The sequence below is a fragment of the Podarcis filfolensis genome, assembly GCF_964270895.1.
Source record: "Podarcis filfolensis genome assembly, chromosome: 2".
In the NCBI taxonomy this organism is placed as follows: Eukaryota; Metazoa; Chordata; class Lepidosauria; order Squamata; family Lacertidae; genus Podarcis; species Podarcis filfolensis.
The window spans coordinates 30,806,870-30,828,496 of record NC_139605.1 but is presented as its reverse complement, the minus strand read 5'-3'; the positions used below and the strand labels follow the sequence as shown (position 1 = coordinate 30,828,496).

The window sequence follows — 21,627 nt, the reverse complement described above, 5'->3', positions numbered from 1 at the left end:
ATTACCTGAGTCTACTCTGAGTAAAACTTAGCTGAATACCACCCAGAGTACACAACAGATTTATTCCAGAGATAAAGTTGAAGACACTCTCTCTTAGACTGCAGGGTTCTGGAAAAATGCCTGGCAGAATTATTGAACAATGTGAAAATCTGAAACCTTTGGATTGCTTCAGCCTCAATGCTAAGGTCACAGAAGAAGAGCAACACAACTAAAATACCAATCTATTCTCAAGGTGTATTAAATAATACTGTGCCAAAAAAAAATACTGCATTTTTAACCATTTCCCATCAATTAATGAGAAAAGAAATTTCTTTCTAAAATCAAAGTGAGTGGGGCATTTTGGTGAAACTGTCACAAAGAGCAAGGTTTCGCCAGTGTTCTGCACTCTGCAGCCTTCCTAGGTACTCATGTGTCAATTAAAGCCCAGATATAATGAGGTAACTCCTTCCATGTTGCTTTTTCAATTCAAGAAGTTCAGGCAGATGAGCAACCTGAAGAGTGCTAGATAAATGTTTACAGGAAAAGGGGGAAAATGCATGCACTATCCTTGGCTACTTCTCAATGCTCAAAACCCAAGATCAACATTCTAATGATTTTTTTTAAGAGCCCTGAAAAGAAAACAGAAAACTGGGTACCTTTCTTCACAGGCGAAAAATGGCTTCTGAGAAATTGGAAGACGGGTTTCCACACAGCATGTTTATTAAGCAAACACCTGGTGAAACCATTCCTTAGGTGAATGTACAATCACCAAACAGGCCTCTCTTGCACTATGTGGTTTGAATGCATAAACCAGATGAAATACAGAGTAATACAGATTTAGGGGCTTCCCAGCATTAGGAAGAGCCTTTTTTGTGATGTCTCTGCGTCTGTGTAATGACCTCACTGAGCTGCATTTGGCTCCCACTTTATGTTCTTTTGGACACCAGGCAAAAATTCACCTCTCACCTTTTGTGTCAGGCTTTTAGAGGCTGATGGGTGAATACATTTCTGAGTTTTGATGCTGCTAATTATGTTGTTTATGTTTTTATGATGATTGTTTTCATGTTTATTATATTTCATATCACTTTATTCTTATGGAAATCAGAGTGTGACCATTTTTTGGTGATGGGAAGTAAAAAAAGGGATAAACATATTGTTCTGGGTTTAGGGGGTGCCAGACCCCTCTAATCCTTGGTTCCAGTAAGTGTCAGAAGCTAAACAAGCCTTCTAATTCCAAGAAATAACCAAGCTAGCTTCCTCGGAAAGTGATGGGGATTAAGGGGCTTCATGCAAGATGGCAAATGGGTGGGGCCCCGTCCTTCAACAGAAAAAGCAAGAGCTGAAAATTTAGCAGAGTTTTAGCAGTGATGCGACCTAGAAGTAAAACAGCAGGCTGGAGAGAGTCAGAGCAGTGTTCGAGAGCAATGGGAGAAACAAGACCCTTTGGTGGTGTTGATGCTGTGAACCCCTCCATTGCAGGTTGTATGTATGTGTAAATAAACCATATATCATAAAGACACCAGAGTCTCCTGCTGTGCCTCCTTCCCAAAAGGTATCATGGACCCTGAGCAAGTGCCTGGAATTCTTGAAATCTCACACCACTCAGAGATTGGGGTGGCACACAACAATATCATTAGAATTTGGGTTGATAGAACTAATGAGTAGAACTGGGCAATATCTGGTTTTCAACATCACAATATATCACCAGTTAAATATCACGAAATCTTGATATATCACTATATATATCACTATATATATATATCACTATATATATATATCACTATATATATATATATATATATATATATCACTATATATATATATATATATATCTGCAGTGGTGGAAGGCCTTGCTGGGCCTCCCTGTGGCGATAGAGGGTCCCACCGTACCTCCCCGCAGTGGTGGATGGAGCATCGCGCTTTCCCGTGGTGGCAGAGGGTCCCGCCATACCACCAGAAAATAAAAATAACAACTCTTCCTCCTCTTTTTTTTCACTGGTGAGGAAAGAAAGAAGTGCTTTCCAGTTCTTTGTTTACTTTGCATCTGATTGTCTAGCCATGGGGCTTCCTCTTGGATTGTTAGCAGGCTCTGCATAATTAGGTGAGCTCTAAGTGGAAAGATACCAGTGAAGCTGAGTGAGTTTGCTGGTTTGCTGGCTTATCTTCATTTCTTATTGGTTAGGGGGGAGGAGGCAGAGAGCAAGCAAAGCTGGAGACAACTTGCCTGCAAAGTACAGTGGTACCTCGGGTTACATACACTTCAGGTTACAGACTCCGCTAACCCAGAAATATTACCTCGGGTTAAGAACTTTGCTTCAGGATGAGAACAGAAATCGTGCAGCGGCGGTACAGCGGCAGCAGGAGGCCCCATTAGCTAAAGTGGTGCTTCAGGTTAAGAACAGACCTCCAGAATGAATTAAGTTCTTAACCCGAGGTACCACTGTATATGCAAAGTCTCCACCTTTTGTTCACAGGTATATTGCCTTGTTGAAACACTTACCACAATGTTATTTCAATACCGGTATTCAGTAATATGGTGATTTACTGCACAGCCCTACTAGTGAGTGAATATGTGTTTGTGTTCTACAATTCACCATTGTCCACCCTTTTATAACAAGATGAACTATTAGTTGAGAGATCTATACTAAATCTAGCATTGCTACCACCACTGATATAATATCCACCATTACTATTGCTGCACCAGGTTCACGTTGTTAGATGAATGAAGTCATGGGTGAAGTGGGCATCATGTTGCCACTTGGCAGTAATACAGATGGCAATGGAAGCAGCAAAATAAGAACATAAGGAGAGACTTGCTGGATTAGAGGAATAGCCAATCTAGTTCTGTGTCCTGTTTTCCCATTGGGACCACCATTGGGGAGGCCCCAAGCAGGAAATGAGGGCAATAATACTCTCCTCTGTTTTTCCTCAGGGATCTGGTATTCCGAGACATAGTGCCTCTGATTCTGGAGATCCTATCATGGCAAGCTGCCACTGTAGCTTTACCCTCCACTGATATGTCTTAATACCCTTTTAAAGCTGTCCACCTTCCTTTGCTCCAAAGACTGCTCTGTAAACGTATTTGCGTGGTAAGGGGTACACAAGCTTTGAATAATATTCATACACTACTGGCTTTGTGTATATAAATCCTACTTGAGTCTCTGTATTTTGATCATATGGGACAACTTGTGAAGGACACCCACTCGCTGTGTGGTGTACACGCAAACACCACCCGCCACCCAGAAATTCAGCATGACAAGGCAAAGGAAGAACCAATAGGCTTATCGCCTTTCAATGTATTTCTCACTCAATCCAAGTCCTTGACAGTTTCAACACTATTGTTCTCTCTGCAATCAAGGTGTTTCCAAATGTAATTAATTAATTCTCTACTCTTCAGCAGGTTCCTATGGTGACTAAATGGTGGGTGCTTCATGTGAATTAACCTTGTGAAGTCAGAGATGATGGTGAATAGGTTTGGTTGTTTCCATTACTGCTGAGAGGGAGGCCACTTTTTGTCTTTGTTTTCACCCAAAAGCATAATGCAACCCACTGAACATCATGAAGATTGAGAATTGTCAGCCAGTTTGCCAAAGAACCATTGTAGTTACTTGGGAATGCGGCTACTGCTGAATTGCTACTCTTAATAATTAATAATTTTATTGGTTGAGCTGATTAGCTAATATCCTCAATGCTTGTTTCCTTCAATAACTATACATTTTCATAAAGCAATTAAAGGTAAGGGTAAAGGGACCCTTGACCATTAGGTCCAGTCCTGACCAACTCTGGGGTTGCGGCACTCATCTCGCTTTATTGGCCAAGGGAGCTGGCGTACAGCTTCCAGGTCATGTGGCCAGCATGACTAAGCCACTTCTGGCGAACCAGAGCAGTGCACAGAAACACCGTTTACCTTCCCACTGGAGCGGTACCTATTTATCTAATTGCACTTCATGTTTTCGAACTGCTAGGTTGGCAGGAGCAGGGACCGAGCGACGGGAGCTCACCCCGCTGCGGTGATTCGAACCGCTGACCTGATCGGCAAGTCCTAGGCTCTGTGGTTTAACCCACAGCGCCACCGGCGTCCCAGATAAAACTATTACACGTGATTAATAGGTATATGAGATAGTTTTTGTTCTAAAATGTTGCATCGCTCTAGAGATTATTTACTGGGCCACCACAAATACATATTTCTTCATATTTCTTGCAGAAATAAATATAATTGAGGAGAAAAAACAATTGCTTCCTTGTTTTGCTCATCACTGATCAAATTACACAAACAATATTCGGAAAGAAATTGTTTTCAACAACAAGTTTTTGCGTATCATAAGCATTTACTATACTACAGTGGCTACCAAATTTCTGAATTAGAACTTAATAGGTGGTTTGTTGCCGGTTTTTGTTTGTTTGTTTGTTTCACTGCATTTGCTTATGTGTAATAAATCCAATTATTTATAGGAATCATTCTTGTGTTAGAGGTTAAATCCTCTTCTTTACCTCTAATTGCTTGGGAAACAGCCTATTGTTAGATTTTGCTTTCCTCCTTAGAAAGTATTCTAGATTAAACGTTTTACAGTTATTTAATTCTGCCAGTGCTACACTATTTTGAAAGTAATTGCAAGGGCAGAGGAACAAGGCAGAGAGCTGTAGTTCGTCATCACTACATATAGTATCACCTCCCTTTTGCCAATGCCAATATCGGGTGCTCAAAGTTGCAATGTATTATTTGCCAAAATCCATTAAGAGAACACACTAGATTTAGTAGATAGCAAAATGGCCTCCAAAAGGCAATCCAATCAACGCACAGTGTAATTGCAAATAAAATAAAATAACAAAAGTTACTATATTTGGTTTAGACAGGTGGGGGACCAATAAACAGGAAATACTAATACACATGTTTTCCCCTCCTAGATAATGAAATTTGCAGCCAGAAGCCCTGGAAAAAGAACTGATAAGTACAAAACTGATCATATTTGAATGCCTAATACCTGCTGATGTCCAGATTAAACATTCATAGCCAGGTTAAAATTACACTGTTTGTTAATAAAGAAATGTTAAAACAGAGGTAGCAAAAGCCATAAAAAACTCATCAGTGGTAGTTCTCATCAGTCACTTATCTTTGATATACAAATGGCCAAGGGGGGAAAAAAATCAAAAGATAGCGCTATCATCCCCTCTTCTCATAGTCCTTGATTGCTTTTAAATTTTCATCTAACAGCCCATGAAATCATTCCACCATTTTCATTTATTTTTTCGTGTGTGATTTCACGGTGCAGTATATCAGTTTTCAGCACATAGCCTTCCTGGCACCTTCTTTCTGTAACAAATTCCACTGCACATTATTCCAACCTTTTCATTTATTTTTATGGTAGTCACCCTGGCCTGATCTATGATCTGTCTACTTGAGGGACATTTCCCCCCAAGATTTTCCTCCTCTTGGGTTGTTACTTGTACAGTATGTCCATAGACTGGGAAATCTGAGTGTCTCTAATCTTTGGCCATTGCTCTCATTTCTCCATGTTGGGTTCTGGAGCATGGTATTGGTCACCTCATTGTGTGACTGGAAACTATAGACAACTGGTAACCTATGCAACTATTAGATGCTACAAAGATTGTCTAATTGTTTACAATAATTAGAATCACTGGCCCACCTATGAGGCAAAGTGAGGCAACCACCTCAGGTGGCAGGATCCACAGGGGCAGCAGATTTGGCATCAAGGAATGCATTGCCTGCTGCCGCGATAACAGCAATGGCTGCAGTGCGCTCCTTAGAAGCCAGATCTGAGGCCTTCTCGGTAGCTTCCCCACAATGTCGTCTCTACAGCAGTCTCTTGGCAAAAAGAAGGTTCTGCCGGTTTTCTCCCACCCTTGTTCCCAATGCAGAATCATAGCATCGTAGAATTGTAGAGTTGGAAGGAACCCAAGAGTCCAACCACCTGAAATGCAGGAATCTCAACTAAAGCATACATCCAACCTCTACTTAAAAACCTCCAAAGAAGGAGAGTCCATCACCTCCTGAGGGTTAACATTCCACTGTCAAACTGCTCTTACTACCAGAAAGTTACAGATAGGTAGCCGTGTTGGTCTGCCATAGTCAAAACAAAAAATTTTTTTTCCTTCCAGTAGCACCTTAAAGACCAACTAAGTTAGTTCTTGGTATGAGCTTTCGTGTGCATGCACACTTCTTCAGATACACAGTGTATCTGAAGAAGTGTGCATGCACACGAAAGCTCATACCAAGAACTAACTTAGTTGGTCTTTAAGGTGCTACTGGAAGGAAAAATTTTTTTTTGTTTTTACCAGAAAGTTATTCCTGATGTTTAGTCGGAATGTCCTTTCTTGAAGCCATTGGCTTGGGTCCTACCCCCCAGAGCTGGAGAAAACAAGTTTGCTCTATCTTCCACTTACCTTCTTTAAGTATTTGAAGATGGCTATCATATCTCCTTTCAATCACCTCTTATCCAGGCTGAACTGTGGGAATGTTCAGGGAGGCAGGAGAGGATTTATTGTTTAAGGATAACTTGCATTAACAAGTTCTATATCTAAGCAGAGTTTAAACATTCCCCTTTACACGCACAGTGGTTTGCTTGTTACAGGCTAGTTTTAGCCTCTAAATATAGGATTCCTAGTAAGATCCCTTCTTGTCCCTCTTAAAAAGAATAAACACTATATTTATATGTACCTGTTTATATAAAAAGAATAAACTATCTATATTTATATGTATCTGTTTAAAGCAAAATAAAAGTTAAAAAAAGAATAAACACAACAATCTAATTAAAGTCAATATAAATGTAGTTTACTCACATTCATTCAGTTCACAGTTGGATCCCTGAAGGCAGACTTATGTTACAAAAGTATATACACATGTGGAACTATCCCATAAAGGAGTTAGAACAAGTGAACAAGCAGTCACTTCTCCTCACACATAGAAAAACAAAATGGAGAAGAGCAGAAAGAGAGAGAGGCTCCCTGCCTTGCTCTTGTTCCCCGGGCAGAGAGAGGGCCAGATTAGACCACACCCATCTCTAGTCACATGCAGAGGAAGTTTGTCCCAGCTCAGGAGGAAACATGAAGTTTTCTCCTGAATGATACAAAGCATCCCCTAGCATGTCTACTCTAGGAATGTTGTACTTGACTGCTATGTGTTTCACATCCAACATAAACATACCCAACTCCCTCAACTGTCATAAGGCTTGATTTCCAGAACCTTGATCATCTTGGTTGCCCTCCTCTGCACTTTATTCCCCCCTTGCGGCTGATGTAGATCTTCACTCATCCCTTCTTCCCTGACAGGGTGAGATCCATTTTGTGGTTTGCCTCAGGTGCCAAAATTTTGGGCCAGCCAGGAGAACTATAATATACATACCTGTTGGAAACATAGACTAGCAGCCTCATACCCAACATTGCTCAGGAATTCCAAAAAACAAACAAGCAACAGTGCAGGTTTAAAGTCAGTGGGTAAAATCAGTGCAAATGACTTATTCCGCCATTTTGATTCAATTGTATCTGAACACAAAGAAAAACCTGCTCCTTGATCTCAGGAACCACTATGCAAAATCTGATTAAAAATCAGTGCAATTTTGAAAGGTTCAGTCTACCATCAGGAATCCAAACGGCATCTAACTGTATCCAAACACAAAGGAAAACTTGCTCCTTGGTCTCAGGAACCATTATGCATTTTTTATGATATATTAAGAGGTGTACAAATGCATAGCCAACTCTAACCAAATAGTTACCAACCACCCAACTCCTTCTGACCCAACTGGGCTGTCCTCATGTTTATGTGGTGCCCATCAAAGCTCCCTCTCCTTATCAGCCTCATAACACCACTACAGTGTACCTTACTGTTCTCTCAGTCGCAATACACCCATTCTCTGTGGATTTAACCAAACAGTTACCTGGCCAATCTGATTTCTGACTCTGTACCTAAACTTTTATTATTGCAATAAACTGTCCAAACACAGGTTCTTCCTGTACACGTGTAATCACTGACAAGTTTGTTGCATGTGGCAACAAATACTTCAGGTTCTATTTTCTAAGCAGCCCAAAGCAAACTTTGCCACATATTTATTAGCGTAGGTGCTACTGAGTAAAAAAAAAGCAAAGTTCTATCCACAAGGAATAAATACACCTGCAACGTGGCAACTCTAAATATATGTTAACACATTCTTTTTTTCTCCGAGAGTGAAAATTAAGCAAATTAAAATACATCAGTTTGGTTTTTATTGTTGAGTTGCTTGGAGATGTTTTATATGAAACGGTTTATAAATGAAAATAAATAAATAATAGTGCTACTTCTGGGTTTTAAAAGACCTGTGATTGCAAGCGGGGAGTTTAGCATTTCCAGATTCTATAGCACTGTCAGGGGAAATGCCATACTTAACATAGTCTTGTTTGCCATGAACCTACCCCAAATCCCAATGCCATGAACTGATATGAAGAGTTTTCAACCTTAGTCACATGGAGAGTTGTTTACACTGTGCCTCTGATACAGAAAAATCTGGAGTTGACCTCTTACTCATCTGTTTCGGTGTTTGTTCACATCAAACCTTGAATACAAACTTGTTACTGTACTGTCAATATTAAAGCTGCTTCTAAATCACACAGATTTTCCCCCACAACAGGCATCCTGACATTTTTTGCGAAAACCTTAGTTGCTGTCAAAAGTGCAACAAAGCTGAAGGTATTGAAAAAATATAAGCAGATTAGATTTTATGGCCAGGATTGGAATGGGGGACCCCTGGAGTGGGGGGTTGTATAGCTGATGTTATGAAGGGAGCCTGTGGTGTTCAACAGAAGTTTAAGGAGATTCACACACATTTCCTTCCTCTGCCAGACCTCCTCTGTAGTGATTGAGCGAATAAGGCAGGGCTGATGAAAGGAATAAACTTGCAGCCTTTCAGTACGATAAGGAGTATATTCTAGTAGCACTAAGAATATGGCTTTGTCAGTATGGAGGGGGGAAATGGTCATTTGACTGCGGATGTGTGAGGGGTGAACACAACAAAACAAAATCACGTACCGGTATTTACCATTTTCCCACAAGGATTGATGGCTAACCTGCACCACCAACTCTTTTCTCCTTTTCCTACCTACTGCTGCTTGAACTACTCTTGTTCCTCCTCCATTTTAAGCTGCTGCATTCCCCAACCAGGGGCTACCCTCACCCTTCAATGTCACATTCTGAGGAAGAAGTCATTCTCAGAGTAATGCATTGTGGGTTAGGTGGCCTTAGAGTATGCCTGCGCGTGACAGTGGCAAACCCTGTTTAAAGTTTGAGACTGGTTAAATTTTAAACTGTGAGGGCTGCCATCTTGGCAAAGTTGTAGTGGCAGCAGCACAGGTGCTGTCTATGGCCTTCTCAGCCACAGTGGCTCACTCTGAGGAAGGATCCTTACTAGTGGCAGACTGCTTCATAGCTAAGTGGTGCTCCATAATTCAATGGCTGGGTGGGCAGGCAGCAGGAATCGCAGTGGGCACGTGGCAGGTTTTGCCCTTGCTTGTGGTGATGGCAGTGGTATAAGTGGCAGGCAGGCAGCCCATGGGTGGCAGATGGGGGCACAGTTTGTTCCCTCTTGTGATCCACTACCTAAGACACATTTTCTTGCTACATACATGTCCTGTGTAGACAATTATATGAAGTCATAGTTATAAAGCTCTTAATACCTAAAGACCATTTGTGGAAAGTCTTATGAACAAACCAGGAAGATTCTCTTCTGCAACTGTTGGGTTACCAAAATCTGCATTGTTGATACTCTCTAGAATGGGATGGAAGAAGAATCATTTGGGACCAAGAGACTCAAGTAGTTTAGATTCAGCTCAATGCACAAGGTGAGACATGAGGTATGTGTGTGTGATTAACTTTGGTCTCACCAAATTGTAAAAACAAGTGAACTTCAGAGACCCTGTACTTCAGGGCAGCCAAACTCATCAACTTCCAGCTCCCATCCAGACTGTGCTGGCTGTAAATCATAGATGCTGTTTATTTGCCTCATGTTTACTTTAATCTCAGAATCATTAATTAAAAGATGGCAGTAACGGCATCTCCTCTTGGATTATTTTTGAGGTGCCTCTATAGTGACAGTTGAATGACAAGTAGGTAAGAATAAACAATCTATATACTGCAAAGTGCTTCAGAGATTTCAATTAAATTAAAATAATTATTAACTATTGGTATTACAAGAACATCCAGAATTCCCAAAGCAGGATCAAGACCTGGTTCTGAAAAGTGCTTTGCAGTTTCAGCAAAGCTGAAAATATTTTTCCATCCTCCAAGTATTTAATACCTGTTCATTACTTTAATGCAACCTCTGTGTGTATGTGCATGTGATGTAATTTGATTGTTTCCATAATTCACCCTGGGATCATGTATAAACGAAGAGTAGGAGAGAAATTCAAATAAAAAGTAAATAAATATCCTTCCTTCCTTCCTCTTTTCCCCACGCTCCCTCACACACACACACACACACACACACACTTGCATACACCAATATATGTACTAACATTTTAGCATTAGTATTTTCCTCATTACATTTACATTAGAAATGGCATGAACAAGAAGCATCCACAATTAGCGAATCTGGAAGAGATTTAACTATTTCCTCCTACACCTCAGTCTGTTTAAAAAAAAAAAAAACCCTCCAAAAGCTGGCATTTGCAACTAAGGACTTAAGCTGTGGATTTAAGGCTGTGTGGAGATAAACTTTCGAACCAAAGCAATGTTTCAAGATGAAGCTGGAAAGCTAAGAGTTTTGGAATGACGCAGTTAAAAATGCCGTCACCATTTTGGGAGGCATTGTTGGAGCTCTTGGGTCTGGGAGGAGAAAGAGAGAAATAGAGTTGTTTACATATCGTGGATCAACTTCTCGGTGGGACTTAAGAGCGACAAATGCCAAATTTATGATGGAAAGAGCGATGTTATCTACGAAGGAGATATATGGAAACCATCTGGACTTAGTGGAGGAACGGGAAATCCACACAGGATTATTATTTTGCTTATCGGCTTAAGGAGACTAACAGAAGAGATCGTAAAGGAAAAATAGAAATTATATGAACAAGATATGATGGATAGAATTATGAATTTTGTTTGGACTGATTGGGACTGATCTGGACATTAACGCAGTAATAAGAAGATGATCTGAATCCCCCTTTGGATCTTGAAGTATGGGTTCCCCCAACAAAATTTAAAAATTTGGCTTTGTAATTTGGAATTTATGTGATGTGATTTAATTTGATGTGATTGGCCAGTTAATAAAAATTATTAAAAAAAAAACAAAACAAAAAAAAACAAAAGCTGGCATTTGCCCTGCATAGAAACTTCCCTCCTGGGGCCTAGGTAACTTAGGAAGTTAGTTTTCACCAGAACCATAGTGGGTGGGGCAGAGGGTTAACATCCTTCGCCATGAACCACAAGCCCCTTTCTGTCTCTAGGCTCAGGCTCTGTCCTAGGCAGAACCACCTTAACTCTTAGCCAATTGTTTTCTGATGGCAATCAGCAGCATGCAGTCCATATTTTTCTTAGGCCTTGTGAGGTTTTTGAGTCTTGAGTCTACTCCACCATCTTTCATCTGCTACTTAACCCATCACTCTCCCAGCACCCTAAGATACCTTCCCATTCAAGTTTCCCATTCAGTCGCTATGCATAGCTTCTTATGTTACTAGACCATGCTGCAGTTTCCCCAGCAGAACTGATCTTACAATTATTTCCCAAGAAAATGCAAGGTATAGGTTGAGCTTCGGCCACTGACTATTCCAGGTCATTCTAGCAGTAATATTCTCATTTGTCACCGTCTCAAGGTGTTGCAGATTCCATAGTACTTTCCTTCCACCTTTGAAAATTGTGAAATACAATACATTTGGATTTCTAAGCACATATATGCATGCAACCTTGGGACCTAGAATTATATCTTAAGTATGAATATCAAGTTTCACAGCTCCATACTGATGCCCAAGGGAACTATCTCATTTCAAGGGACATAAGTAGTGCCTGAAAACAGATTGGTGGATTGCATCTTCTTTGAACCTGGAATGCAAGTTACATCCTGAATGCACTTACCAAGATCCATTTACCCCACTTCAATGGTCGAGGGAGATATCACATTGCAAATAAATAAATAAACACATACATACATAATCAAGTTTGAAAACTCTGAATACTTCCATTTAAGCAGACCTCAGCTTCATTTGGGTAAAAAGGAATGGGTCTTTTACTTACTTATAGTGATTTTCTAAATGCTGATGATGTAATGACTTTTTAGTACAGGTTGAAACACTGGAAACGTCCTTAAGCTTGATGCTGATAACGGTACAACCCTAGTTATAAGAGGAGCAAAAGAGGCCAAGTAAACAAGTAAACAACTCTCAAACATTGGATGCGTCTCCAGAAAACAGGTATCAAAGAGATTCAAAACTGTAAAACTACCTAAGGCAAAGTGGCAGAAAGAAGCAACCTATACCTATAGGCATGCAGGCTTCCTTCACACTACTGCCAAACACACAGCCATTGGAGTTTGCGGCTAGTAGGTGCTTTAGCATCAAGAACATGGCTAGGATTCTGCTTCTCCTCACATGTTCGCTGAAGATATGATGTTGTCTCCATGTCCCCTTTCTTTAAGACAAACTTTGCTAGCCTACTGCCCCCCACCAGATGTTCCCAATACCAATCCTTGAGGGGGGGTGTCTCCATTTTCTATTTCTCTCCATTTAGAAAACTGTCCATATACAGTGGTGCCTCGCAAGACGAAATTAATCCATTCCGCGAGTCTCTTCGTCTTGCGGTTTTTCCGTCTTGCGAAGCACGGCTATTAGCGGCTTAGCGGCTTAGTGGCTATTAGCGGTTTAGCGGCTTAGCGGCTATTAATGGCTTAGCGGCTATTAACGGCTTAGCGGCTTTAAGAAAAAGGAAACAAACTCACAAGAACTCGCAAGACGTTTCATCTTGCGAAGCAAGCCCATAAGGAAATTCGTCTTGCGGAACGACTCAAAAAATGGAAAACTCTTTCGTCTTGCGCGTTTTTCGTCTTGCGAGGCATTCGTCTTGCGAGGTACCACTGTATTCCTAGTCTTTGCTTCCCACAGCTTAACCAATTCCTGAGCCACAAGAGGACCTTTCCACTTATTGCTTTACTTTTAAGCTTACTCATGAGTTTTTGGTGTTGAAAGTTGCTTGACAGTCCAAACAGGTCTATAGGCTTGCTGACACTCTCAAAAAATTCTGATAGTTTTGGATCATTGCAGAAGCCATGTTTGGCTCAGTGTCAGTAAGGTCTGCTCTTCTATATACTTGTATTTCCTAGGAGTTTTCCACCACCTTTAGCCATAGGAGCCTGAACATTCACAGAGATCTCCATCAGAGACTTTGTCTGGAAATCTTGCCATCTGAGTTTAGGTAGGTGATTACCAGGTGACTATATTTTCAGTGATGGCATATCTACCTGCAGCAATGTTCATTTGATGCCATTGAAATGCATAAAACTATTTCACCTTACTGTGTTCTCTTCTTTTAGTTTGAATGGATTTTATTGTTGATTGCTCTTTTTATTTGATACATTTTTTGTTTTTAATTTATTATTGTTCATATTTATTGTTTCATTTTTGCCATCTTAAGGCACTGCCAAGCTGGGACATAAATTGTAGAAATAAATAAATAAAATATCACCATAGCACAGTTCTCATTAATTACCAGTATATGGACAAATAAGTGGCCATCCATGTTCCCTTAAATGTTAACAGACCATACAATATGAAGAAGCGTTCTCAAGTGCTGCTCGTTTGGTCTGTTCATATTGCTGAAGTTTCCTAAAGAACCAAACCCTTTAAAACAGCAGTTGTTGTAATGAAATTTTCTTGTATACCTTAATTACCACATTACTTGCAAAAATTCTGTACTGTGAACATTGGAAGTCTGACTCTATAAAAATCTTCATTCAGCTCCCACACTGAAGAGACACTCATGAACTTGGCACTTTTTCTCCTGGGCTTGCAGCCCAGAAATTGGCTGGAGCTTTTACTTAATCCCCAAAGTGTGTGTGTGTGTGCGCGCGCATGTGCACGTACACGCATATGCACAAACATTTCTGTGTGATTTTCAACTTCTCAGTTTATTCTGTTTTTAAGAAATGATAAGCTGAAAAATGAAAGCTAAAACAAGCACTCTTTTTCCCACTACATGAGCAAAAGCTTTCTGTCTTGGTATGTAACTTTTGTTTACTCCATTGCCAAGGCAGGAGGCTTATTTATTAGACTGGTAAAAACTATGAAAGCTAAGATGGCTGTGGCTACCAGACTTGCAATTGCATTAAATCCCTTCCAAAGCTAATCAGCTTTTCCCAGAACATGCAAGGCAAAGTGCAGCTACAGCTACCTTATTTCCCACACAGCTTGAATTTAACTTTGTATTTTCCGAAAGGGGAAAGCTCTCTCCCCCTTTTAAAAAATGCCACCTTCTCTGCTTTTACATATCTCTTCAACCTGCTTAAAATAAATGTTCTTTCAAAAATCAGGGAACAAGTCACATACTAAAAAATTCAGAATGCCCCACTGAAGGCTATTTGCACTGAATCAGCAGCTTATAGGATTGCATATTGGAGACTAGTACAAAAACCCAAACATACGTACCTTCTTCCCTGGCATGGTATATTACTGAACACAAGGAAGGGTCTTGGAGTCTTGATCAACACTGTAACTGGAATATAAACCCAGGAAACACAACGTCATGCTTCTGTTTTCTGGCAGGCACATAGTAGTCCCCCCCCCCCAACATCAAGGGCATTCCCCAGCCAAAGGATTGCACATGGCAGATAATGGAGCAGTTGTAGCAACAGGGGGCCATGTCCCCTCCACCAGCTTATGTATCTTCCCAAACTCTGAAACTCCTCCTGCCTCTTGACTTACCTCCTGGCTGGTATAGCTCCCTACAAATCACTGCCCCCACGGCAAGTCAGACTCCAGCCCCACTTCCCCCAGTGTACACTCCTCAGCATCCTTCCAGTCACTGACAATAGAGGGTGAATAACAATCAGGAGAGAATTGAAAATAAGCCACAACTAAGTGAAGTTGGCATGGTATTGGGTAAGGATCCATTATCTGAAGCCAGATGCAGCAACTCAACACACTTGGCTGGGGAATGCTATGGAAATTGACCAGCATACAAGGACCCAGTGTGGTGCCTTCCATGCAACTGGAACCCTGCTGGTAAATTTGAGATGAGTAGAGCCATGCCTTGCCTACTCAAGCTTGTACCATGGTCTGATGTGACTCCTCAAGAGGGCCCCATTATTTGTAGATTCTGCCCAATGGCGTTCCCACCCAAGTTGTGACAAATAGCTAAGCAAAAGACACATAACAACTACCTGTTAGCCACTGAAAGATGTGCAAAAACATTTCAACCAAAGGCGAGTGGTGGTTAATAGAAAAAATTCTTTCTAGCTCTGTGAACAAGCATCCACTCAGCATATCAGTGGAAGACTCTAAAACTGAGGGAGGACTGGGAATCAGGTCACAAAGAGAAAGAAGGCTACAGTTGGAGCCGATTGACCTCTTTAAAGGGGCTCACTGCCTCATTCCTTCCCAAGATCTCACTGTAGATGAATCCCCACAATATCTCAGGGAGAACTGGCTCCTTCCCTGTCTTTGATGATGACTGCACCACTTTGCAAGCTGGTTCTCCATTTGATTCCTTGCTGGGCCATTATTTCTTTTGCAATAAGAGGTAGTTATGGAAATGGAAACCAAGACATTCATTTCCCATTTGTCAAGTCATGGAGTACCTCGATGCCCAAAGGATAATGATAGAAAACTTAAAATGAAAAGGGCTGTATGAGTGAGTGTGCTGCAGTCTTCCATAATTTAAATGTCTTCAATTTGAGGCTGGTTGGTCTGCACTTTGAAAACATATGGACCCTCCACCACAACCTGACGACAAGAAGGTTGCATTGCATTCCCTACATGGGAAAATGTATTATTATTTTTTAATTAGATGTATACTTTTCTAAGAGAGTATCCTCACAAAGCATCTAACACAGAATAAAAGCTAAAGAGCCATCCATAAACAATACACAAATACCATTTCAAACTTATCAAAAAACTACAAATCAATAAAAAAACTCAGCACATCAATCTGAAGGCAAACAACAATCAGCCAAGCATAATCATAAAACACGAGATAGAAGAACAGCCCAACGGTTCCATAGTCAAATTAAACTCAATCTATAAAAGCGGAATACAAAAGTCTTCAGAGCCAGTTTAAAAATGCAATAAAGCGTTGGGGGGGGGGAGCTTCTAAGGAGCCTTAACAAGTTTTAAAACTTTTTATTACTACACAATACTTCTCATATACTTTGTGGGGGCTTACTCCCTAATTTGGGGAAAACATTTGTTTTGGAGGAAATAAAAACAATTTTCATAAAATTAGCCAGGTTTCTCAGAGCAAGGGGTGCACATCTTCAAACACAGAGGTGCATCTTTGCTGTTGGTTGGTTCAATCCATAGAACTGTAGAGTTGGAAGGAACCCCAAGGGTCATCTAGTCTAACCCCCTGAAATGCATCCATAACAGATGACCATCCAACCTCTGCTTAAAAACCTCCAAGGAGGGAAAATTCACACCCCCAATTTGGTGACCTAAATTGAAGTTTCAGGAGCAGAACAGGTGGTGAAGTTGTTTCTGTGAGCCCTTCACTGTGTTCTCAGTTTGCAACTCCCTCCACATAGTGGTTGGAGCAGTGACATGATAATGCAGGAGCACCACAATAAAGTGGGCTGGGTTGACATGACTGTTTTACTCTTTGCCAAATTCAGACTAGATTCATTCATCCCATGTTCTCAAGTTGCCTCATCAGTCTGGCTAGGAGAATTTCTCTCTGTCTGTCTGTCTATCTAACTAACTCACGTGTGCACATGGACATTCACACTTTGTATTTTCAGACTGGACAAATCAATTAATGAGAAGTCAGGGCTTACTAACTGGAGTAGTGAACATTCTGGAGACTGTGCAGCTTCTCTTCTAAGTTTACATCCTCTGTTTAGGGATGCAAAATGAACCTGGTGCTGATATACTGCACACCGGTGGCTGCAGCAAGCCAGGCAGATTGGTTTCTATAGCTATGCGCTGTAAAAGGATGCAAGAGTTCCTTTCAACTCCCTGGCTTTAGCCCAAGCCAAAGGCTTCTTAACACAGGCAAGCTGTTGTGTGACTGCTGAAATGGAAGATTATTTATTTAAAGCAGAGACTTTTTTCTTTCCCATCCCACCCCCTCAACCCCCAGCACTCAGAGAGCAATCAGTGCTAAAGGGAAAGATGGCAAAGCTCAGCGTCTCCAAATTGAAACTCAAGCCAAGGGTAGAGAAATGCCCTGCAGCTCATCCCAGTCTGTGAATGACAATAAATAACTGGCTAAGGGGATGTTATTGAAAAGTGAGAGGAGGGAGCAGGGCAGGTCGACTCTCTTTCGAAGTTTTTACTCCCAACATTAGTCTGAAGAGATTGCGAGGGATGCAAAGGAACCCCTTTCCTCTGGCTAAAACACCCCTGGCAGAAACTGAGTGAGCAAAAAAAAAAATAATGGTCGACCAGGTTGGTCAGCCATATAAACACAGCTGTGAGTGAGCTTCATGCATCACTGGGAAATAATGGCATCTGTTTTATCTTGGGGGGGGGGGGCTTGTCAGGTAATGTGACATTTTGGATGGCCTGATAAACATAGTGCTGTAATACGGATTAGGGAATTCACATGTCAGAGACTTTTGACACTCCTGAGAGTCTGCTCCTACTATCCATGCTTAAGTGCAGGTAGGTCCCATTGGAATGAACTGAGGCTGCAAACCTGCCCGCATCGTAACCAAACATGCCCTACTTCTGAGCGAGCAGAATTGAGGTCATAAGAACAGATTGCAGCTGTTATGTACTGAGTTGAATAGGATCCAAACTGCAGCAGTCTGATTGGTCCTAGAACAATAGGATCCAAAAGGCAGCAGTCTGGTCCTAGAACAATAGGATTCAGAATGCAGCAGTCTGATTGGTCCTAGAACAATGCAGCAGTATGATTGGTTGGCAGGAACCACCCAATCATGCTCCAGATAGAAGTGGATCCACAACCTGATTGGCTTACAGTAGAATTCCGGAATTAGCCAATCATGTGCAGCCCATTGTGTAAATAATGTATATAAAGCAGATACTTTGAGGGGACTTTCATTCATTCCTCCTCACCACTATGAGCTGAATAAAGAGCATGAAATCACTTTGCGACTCTGAGTATATTTCAGCAGCCTAGGCATTATTATTATTTTTTTCGTGGGGTGTATCCTCAGGAGAACTTCCCTCACCGCGTTGTCATAATACCAAATATTGGGGGAGGGGGGAGAGCGCCCATCGGTCTAAAGAAGTCGTATTACTGTTAGGCAGGCTTGTTTCCCTTCTGCAACCACGAAGCACTGGAAACTGGGATCAACTTAGCCCCAACAACGCAAATCGCCTCAGAAATAAGTCCCGGGTTGGGGGTCCCCTGGTTAAACGCACCCAGGACTGCAGCTTCTGCGTTGTTGCGGATAGCGAGCCCCTTAAGGCGCTTCTCCCACGTCCGCGCCTTCCCCGCTTCTTTATCAACGAGGCGAAGGAGGAGGAGAGGAGGAGCAGCGAGCATGTGCAGAGTGCCTTTTCCACAGGGCTCTGCCAAGCAGCGAAGAGCGAAGGCGGTCGCCCTCTTTCGTATGATACATACATACATACACAATGTACTTAAATATAGTAAGACCTAAAAACCCAGCCTCTACAGCTTCTGCCCTTGGGAAGAAGGGACACGAGGCACGTTCGCCACCAACGCGCCGCCGTCCACACACACACACACACAGACGCCGTTATTTTTAATTTTCGGCAAGGTGACGTCGCCTTGTGCCGGGAGGAAGGGGCGGGGGGGGGCGCTGCTAAAAAGAAGGAAAAAAGGCGGCAGAACGTGCGAGAGGCGCGCGCGCCTGTGTGTGCATGAGAGAGATGTGAAGAGGAGCGTGTGTCTGTGTGCGCGCGCCCTCGCGCGCGTGTGTGTGGAGGAATCCGGCGCTGCGAGAGAGCCTCCCCTGCTTTTCCCGCGCCCCTCGCTCCGCGCGCCTCCTCTTCCACTTCTTCTCTCCGCCCCTCGCCCTCTCCTCTCTTTCCCTCCTCGAACATCGCGGTGCCGGCGAGCGCGGCGCTGTTGTCGCAGCTCCAGAAGAGGCGGCGGGCGCTGCGGGAGGAGCCGCGCAGGATTACTTACCCAGGCTCGCGGCTGCTTCTTGTGGAAGTGCTGGTGGCGCAGGACGAGGGGGGGGGGATAAAACCGGAACAGAGCGCGCCGACGACGACGGCAGGTGGGTTGCTGAACTAGGGCACGGAGGGGGGGGGGAGGGAGTTTCTGTCAGAGGGTCTAGAACAAAATGGGGGGGGGGTTTGCAACGAACTTTTGCAAGGAACCTAGTGGGGGTCTCCGCCCCGCCCAGCCTGCGTTGGTGGTGGGCTTCTTCTTCGATCCTCGTCTGCCGAGAGAGTTTGGAACGAGGGAGAGTTGTCACGTTTCCTAACCGCCTCCATTTGCTTTCTTTCAACTTTGGGAGCGAAGTTTATTTGGCGGGTGGGGGATATCTTATGGTGGTATCGATGCCTGCCCAGGCTGCTTTCAAGCTGGTGGGAGAGCTGCGAGACATTTCGGCGTTGTTCTTTTATTTCTCGTGCTCTCTGAGCTGCTTCTTCCTGCTTAAGTGTTGAGACAGGGCGCTGCTATGTGATTTGCGAGGCGCCAGGCTCAAGTTTTTGTTTCTATTTCTTCCCCATCTCCTCGCCGCTCTCCGCTTGGTCCTTTTTTTTTATTATTGCCGGCATCATTTCCGAATGCACATTCGCCTTAAAAGCAAAACAAAAAGCCAAAACAAAAAGCTGCCGTTCGCAGCAGCCTCCTTTTTTTTTTTTTTTAGCTCTGCCAAAGAGAGGCGAAGTCGACGAAAACCTTGCATTTTCTGGGGTGGAAGGACTCCAGGGGTTGTTCTCTGAGGCGCTGTCTGTCTGAAAGCAGATCCTCTTGCCTCTCCCTTTTCTCCTTTGCTGTCACTTCGTTTGTAAGAACAAACTCATTATAAAAACATACACAAAACAACTCCTGTGTTAGGTTGATGGGACGGTAAGCAGAGAACAAACAAATAGGTACCTCTGATAGTAAAGGACATAAACAAAAGTTCACTGGTTGTGTGTGTCTGTTGTGGCATCTTAAAGACTAATAGATTTGCAGAATAATCCACACGAGCCTCACCTGGGGCTATATTGCTCTTGTATAACAATATTGCACTTAAAGTGGGGGGGGATCTGTTTTGGAAGTGTAGATATTATCAATGATTATTACAGAGGGCTGTCAATGACTCACACCATCTGCATTACTCATGGGATTTTATTGTTAAATCACCTGTAAAACAATCACATTCTCCGTGTCTTTAATTTGTGTTTAAATGTTATCTTGCAGTACTGAATGCAGAATGCATTCCCTAAAAATCATTTTTTAAAAGAACAACCCCTGACATTTGGAGCTAGGGAAAAATACTGCTCCATTCTCCTGTGGTTCTCTTTAGCAGCATGAGCAATGGAAGATGCTAATGCTGCTCTGTTCGAACCGATCTATAATGTTAGCTTTACTGTCTGAATATCTTTTTTTGCTCTCACTTTTGTGAGCACTAGGGGTCAGATGCTTTCTGCTGATGATTAAAAACGAGCTTTCATTGAGCATTGCTTCATTTGTAAACTGAAGTGTTTGTTTTATATAATCCAATTAGAAGGGTGACAAAACTACAGTCTCCCTCTAACAACCCCCAGTCAAAAAGATTCCTTGAGAATAAACTTGCTTTGCTTCATATTTCCAGTTTATAAACAATAAATTAAATCAGGAATCCTCTTGAGACAAAAAAAGATAGTTATTTCATGCTTCATAGTTTGCTCTTGGTAAGGGATTGCAGATGAATAGGTGGTCTTCATTAAAATATCAATTAATCTTACTGGATCATTTAGATTGGCAGGTCATCCTGCCATTCTAGGACTCTTCTCTATAACATGTTCCTTAATGCTTGGTACTCTTAATTTTGAATGTATTTGCCGGTCCATTTCTCAGTGTTAGATACTGTGACTTACTGATTTATCACTCTTGGATCTTTTGTGGCTGCATTTGATAGGGTGGTTCTGACCCACTTATGCATTCCTGGATTGAGCAAGAACTGGCTTTTATGTCGTTTAGGTTGCATTTTGCAGCCTTATACCAATTTACCTTGGAGTAAATCCCATTGAACTAAAGAAACATGATTCTAAATAGACTTGTACAGGATTGCACTGTTGTTGTTGACTTGACCGCAGACATATATTACATCTTGCTTTTTCCCAAAGTCACAGAGTGCATACTTCTCAAGAAGAAAGTCCCAAGTTCAGTCCCTGGGGACTGCATTGGAAATTATACTGTATAATATGGCTTGGAAAATCCCCAGTCTTGGAGAGCCACTGCCAGTTGAGAGTAGACAGTACTGGGCTGCATGAACCAATGATCTGATTTTGTAGGTGGCAGCTTCTTGTATACACAGATGGTCAGAAAGACCATTGGATGCCTCCCCCCCCCCCCCCATTCAACTAGGCTTGTAGTTTAATCCCTTTCAACAGCAT

At 42.1% G+C, this 21,627-nt stretch overlaps 1 protein-coding gene and 1 long non-coding RNA gene across 2 annotated transcripts in view; one reads left to right on the top strand and one right to left on the bottom strand.

Annotated features, from left to right (window-relative positions):
* Window positions 1–12,184: 12,184 nt before the first annotated feature.
* LOC310757468 lies at window positions 12,185–18,882 on the bottom strand. Its single transcript, XR_014545238.1, has 3 exons — window positions 18,722–18,882; window positions 15,509–15,914; window positions 12,185–12,285 (listed from the first exon to the last, which is right to left on the bottom strand). It is a non-coding gene; the product is annotated as an uncharacterized lncRNA (long non-coding RNA).
* A 112-nt stretch (window positions 18,883–18,994) lies between these two features.
* CNTN3 (contactin 3) overlaps window positions 18,995–21,627 on the top strand; it is a 161,925-nt gene continuing 159,292 nt past the window's right edge. Inside the window, exon 1 of the mRNA XM_083600643.1 lies at window positions 18,995–19,310. The gene's annotated coding sequence lies outside the window, so the exon portion shown is untranslated. The remainder of the gene's footprint in view (window positions 19,311–21,627) is intronic.